Source organism: Triturus cristatus, chromosome 7, assembly GCF_964204655.1.
Source record: "Triturus cristatus chromosome 7, aTriCri1.1, whole genome shotgun sequence".
NCBI lineage: Eukaryota > Metazoa > Chordata > Amphibia > Caudata > Salamandridae > Triturus > Triturus cristatus.
Genome location: NC_140590.1, coordinates 84,106,010 through 84,111,703, shown reverse-complemented (window position 1 = coordinate 84,111,703; position 5,694 = coordinate 84,106,010).

Below are 5,694 nucleotides of genomic sequence, written 5' to 3'. Positions count from 1 at the left end.
GCCAATTTTGCGATCGCAAACGGATGATTTTTGCGAATCGCTCCGTTTGTGCTCGCAAAAAGCTTTGATGCATGTGCCCCTTCGTTTCCTAGTCATTCTGAATCTAGGGTAAGAATCAACTTCATACTAGAAGGGCAGAAGATATCACTGTTCCAAAACTTATCCACAATAACTCTTCAAAATTTAAAACCTTTCCACTTGCTCACTGATTTCTTTTGGGGAAACAAGTTGCTATATGGATGGTGCCACCTCTCCCAGCTTTTGTTCTACTTAAAAAAACCAGGAATTTGGTCAAGTAGATGGCAGAGGTGTGCAAGTGGCTGCACTTGGATGAAGAAAATATGACCGGAGAAATAGGGCAGAGGCATCAAGTGTTCAGCAGCTGCAGCACAGTGGTAGAGGGCACTTGAAAGAGAGGTGGCATCAAGCCAAGTGAGAACGTGATAGAGGAGGACACAGCAGCAATAGGCAGCACCCATGAGTCAACAGACAACAGGACAGTTCAATCTGGCACAGCCCAGGAGAGTCACTGTAAGGCACAGAGTGAAACCTGTTCATGCGGCTTAGCTGCACAAAGAGGACTTCACCACCCAGACAGGGTGGAGAATGGAGGAGGGTCCAGTCTGCTTTCATGATTGAGCTGTTAGCATTCAATGGATGAAACAAATGGGGGAGGCATTTGGGCTCAGATTTTACCTGGTATTTGACCAGTCTCCATGTAGTGGTGGTGTGGCGCTTTACTAATCTATTGATCATACTATGTGGAAATGCTGGGTGGGGTTGGTTGAGTTTGATTGGGTTCAAGAAGAAGGAGGGTTGACATATATGAAAGAGTCCCTTTCACCACATTAATGTTGAGTCCTTGCTGTGTTTGTGGTCAGCAGGTCGACACACTATGAGCATGAGTAGGACAATATCCGATTTAAAGTGCTGGTACCTTCTTAGAAAAGGTTAAGGTTAAGACAGTCTCCTGTGTTTGGGGAATGAACATAACAGTGAATTATTTTGGTATGTATAATAAAGAAGTAAGTATTAGTATGCGTTACAGTTTCCCATTCCTAATGCTAAATGGCTGCAGATGCCTGTTTCCTACAAGGCTCCAATCTGTTGCACAGAGATGTGTTTAGGTTTTCATCTAAATATTTTTCTGGGCAGATTTCAAATTGACTGGTGTGTAGATACTTTAGGCCTCCAAAGTGCGTTCTTTGCTGCTGGGATTAGTATATTTCAGCGGCGGCCGGCACCGATTAGGGGTGGAGGGCGGTGGTGGAGGGGGGGTAAATAAAAACAATTATTTCAACTTACCTGCTTGGTGCGTCCTCCTGCCGCTCCTCCTGGTTGCTTCTCTACTCTTCAGCTGACAGGAACAGGAAGCAGCCTGGAAGCAGCCTGGCTCCCCTGAGCCACTCATAATGCTGCAATGCAGCATTGTAATTGGTCATGGGGCATGGGGGCCTAGGCATGTTCTCCACCCAGGCTGTAATGCAGGGGAAATTGCACATGGCTGTTATGGTCGGTCTGAGACTGGCAGTCAAACAATCATGTGCACTTAGGAGTGGGGGCAGACCACTCCTTGGCTGCTCTGTCAGCCCCACCCCAACCCTGCAAAGCTTAGCTGCCATGCACAAAAAGGAAAAAAGAAAATGCTAATAACTCAGTTATAATTTCTTTTTTCTTATACAGCTGGAAAAAAAACAGTGGGGCGACACTCCTCCACCTTAGTAGAGGAGCTGCCACTGGTATATTTTGGTAGTCAAGGAACATATGATAGGAACACTCGTCCGCATGTGACGGCATTATGCTAGAGAGCGCGTGCGTGCCTTTTCACTTATCAATGCTGGTCTCAGTGAACGTCATGATGACAGGTTTGGAGAGACCTGCCGCAAATGTCTCCAGTACTCGAGACACAGTTCTGATAGGAGAGGATATTCAAGAAAGAGATTTTAGTGGAACATTTTGGTGTATGTCTATCACTTTAGTTTCCTTCCTTCTAATTTACTGTTTAGATGTCTGTCAAGCTCCTGTACCGCTGAAATGTGGGTCATCATCAGTCTTAAATCTCGTCTATTATTCTGTCAATAGTTTCCTCACTAGAAACAGAATATAGCTGTAAGCATGGAACAGCAGTGGGGCACCACTACTCTCATGGATAGAAGAGGTGTTTGCAATTGCCTATAGTGAGACTAGTTTACTGAAGTAGGCCTAGGTGAAGCTTAAAATCCCACAATGAAATGTGTGAATGTTCTGGAATTTTGCATTACGCTTGTTATGAGAAATTCCTGAAATTACAGCACATTACAAACTGCATCTGGAAGATAAAGCCCTTGGTAAGTCAATTGTTGGATACATTATTACCTTGTTGGCATGTGGATAAGAATTTATCCCGAAGAAAAAGTGAGGGCTCTGTTCATTCAGGTGACCAGGTCACAACATTTCCAAGGACTCCTGTGCAGACTTTAGGCATTTCTACAGGAATTACTGGGGTTGGACTGATCCCATACACTGTCCAGGAAGCTCATGTGGAAGAGGCAGTCCCCATCTTCCCCCCTCATGAAATACCCCCATAGCATTCATAGTGAATTTGTCCACAATGGTATCTGAACATGTAACTGGGAGAACATCAACAACCAAATGTTTGCCTCACTAGGTGAAAACTTGTTTCAATTACATACGACATTAAGACTGATGCCTATGAAAAGCTGAGCCATTAAGGGACAGTGGGCCTGCCTTGACAGACAGAGTGGACATGCCCTCAGAGGAAAAGAGTGATGCTCTAGAGGTGGACTGGGAGCTAAGAGCAGACATGAATAATTTGTGTAGATCAGCTCTCTAGTATACCCAGTGACTATGGCAAGTAGGCCAGAAAGTTTCAAGGAACATTTTGGAATGAACATTTATATCATTCAATAAGGATTTGTAAAGAATGGCTAATCACCTGACAGGGTATCCAGGTGTTTGCAGGTCCAGAAGGGTCATTTGAACATAAAATATTGAGGACCCTTCAGAATTCTGGCAGTGAGGTGGTGGTCCAGAGTTGAGTAGGGAGGGTGCACACAAATGAAGCGAAAAGCAAGGAAAAAGTAGTGAGAACGAGGTAAAAGCAAGGATAAGGCACACAAAATTGGGGGGGGGGGAAAGCAGGAGAAAGCAGTGAGAATGGGGGAAACGCAGGAGAAGGCACACACAACAGGAAAAAGCAAGGAGAAAGCAGTGAAACTGAGGTAAAAGCAGGGAGAAGGCACACAGAAGATGGGGAAAAGCACAGAAAAAGCAGTGGAAATGAGCAAGAAGGCATACAAAAAACAGGGAAAAGCTGGAGAAAGCTCTGAGAATGAGTGAAAAGCAAGGAGAAGGCACAATAAAATGGGAAAAAGCAAGGAGAAAGAAAACAGTGAAATGAGGGGAAAGCCAAGTGAAAATACACAACAAATGGAGGAAAAGCAATGAGAAAGCAGAAAAAACAATGGAAAAGCAAGGAGAAGGCACTCAAAAAATGGGGTAAAAGCAAGGAGAAAGCAGTGAAAAACAAGGGAAAAGCAAGGAGAAAGCAGTGAATATGGGGGAAAGGCAAAGAGAATTTACTAAAAAAACATGAAAAAAGCAAGGAGACGGCAGGAGCAAGAGCAATGCTCAATGGGGTTGTGCTACGGCCTCCATTAAGTAGGTCCTGGGAGGGACGGGCACTCAGGCGGTGGGTGGGGCTAAGCAGGAGCATGCAGGAGCGGCAATGAGTGAAAAATAACGGAGAAAGTAATAAAAACTAGGAAAAAGCAAGGAGAAGGCACACAAAAACGGAAATAAGGAATGAGAAAGCAGTGAAAATGAGGGAAAAACAAGAAAAAAGTACGCGAAAATGGGGGCAAAAGCAAGGAGACAGCAGTGAAAACAAGGAAAAGCAATGTGAAGGTATTCAAAAAACGGGGAAAAAGGCAAGGAGAAAGTAATTAGAATGAGGTAAAAGCATGGAGAAGGCACTCAAAAAACTACGGAGAAAGCATGTAAAATAACGGGGAAGAATGCAAGGGGAAAGGAGTGAGAATTCAGGAAAAGCAAGGAAAAATCTGTGAAAAATGAGGGAAAAGAAGGAGAAGGCATACAAAAAACAGGGGGAAAAGCAAGCAGAAAGGTGTGAGAATGAGGAAAAAAGCAAGAGGAAGGCACACAAAAAAACAGGGGAAAAGGTAGGAGAAAGCAGTGAGAGTGAGGGAAAAGCAAGGAGAAGTACTTCAAAAAAGGGTGTAGACAGGAGCAAGAACGATGATGCAGCATGGGGAGAGCTGATGCCTGGAAACTGTTCAATGGGGTTGCACTGCGTCCACCAATAAGTGAGTCCTGGGAGGTGGTTGGTGGGGCTAGGCTAGAGGTAGGAAATAACCGGCGTCATGCGGAAGCAGCATTGAGGAAAAAAGAAAGGAAGGAGAAAGCAGTAAATACAAGGGAAAAGCAAGGAAAAGGCACAAAAAATGGGAAAAGCTAGGGGAAAGCACTGAAAATGAGGGAAAAGCAAGGAGGAGGCACACAAAAAATGGGGGGAAAGCAGGAGAAAGCAGTGAAAACTAGGGAAAAGCAAGGAGAAGGCACACAAAAAATGGGAAACAGCAGGAGAAAGTAGTGAAAACTAGGGAAAAGCAAGGAGAAGGCACACAAAAAACAGGAAACAGCAGGAGGAAGCAGTGATAACGAGTGAAAAGCAACATCGTCAGGAGTCACGGACTAAACATCATCTCCTACGCTGAGAAAACCCAATTTATCCTCTCCCTGACAAATGACCCAACGACCATCAAAGACAGGTTCCAAAGATGCATGAACGATGTCTGGATGAACAACATCTGTCTCAAACTCAAAACAGACAAGACAGAAGTTCTCATATTTGGGAAAGGCTAGGACACCCTATGGAACAATGAATGATGGCCACCAGAGCTGGGCCCTACGCCCAAACTCACCGAACATGCCCACAACCTCAGCATCATCCTCGACAGCCAGCTCCCATGAAGAAGCAGGCCAGCATAATCTCTTCTGCCTGCTTTCTCACCTTACGAATGCTCAGAAAGGTCTTTTTGATGGCTCCTGCCTGACACCAGGCGAACTGTCACGCAAGCTCTCGTCACTAACAGACTCGACTACTGCAACTCCCTCTACGTAGGAATCACGGTGCAACTTTTGAGGAAACTCCAGACCATTCAGAATACAGCAACCAGACTCCTTCGCGACCTCCCCAGACAGACGCACATCACCCCTTAACTCAGGAACCTCCATTGGCTATCAGTCACGCTAGTTCAAGCTGGTCACCCATGCTCAATAAGCACTACACCACGAATGACCTGCGTACCTCAACAACAGGGAACTCCATTCCAGATCCTCTCTCAAGCAGCTACCCAGCAGATCCATCAGGCAAACAGTGAAGGCCGCTTCTTCTTCTACCTAGTGGTTAGGACATGGAACACCCTTCCCCTACACCTCAGAGCAGCTCAGTCGCTCCAACAGTTCAGGAAGGACCTCAAGACCTGGATGTTCAACCAATACGAACAGGCACTGGAATCCTACAGCAGGACCCCACAGCACCTCGCGACCCTCATGGATAAAGGATCTGCGCTATGCAAATCCTGACTGATTGATTTAAATTATGTCCAATTTATGAGGTTTCATTCTAACATTGCAAGTAATAATTCAAAACACACTCTCCTTTCAAAAATG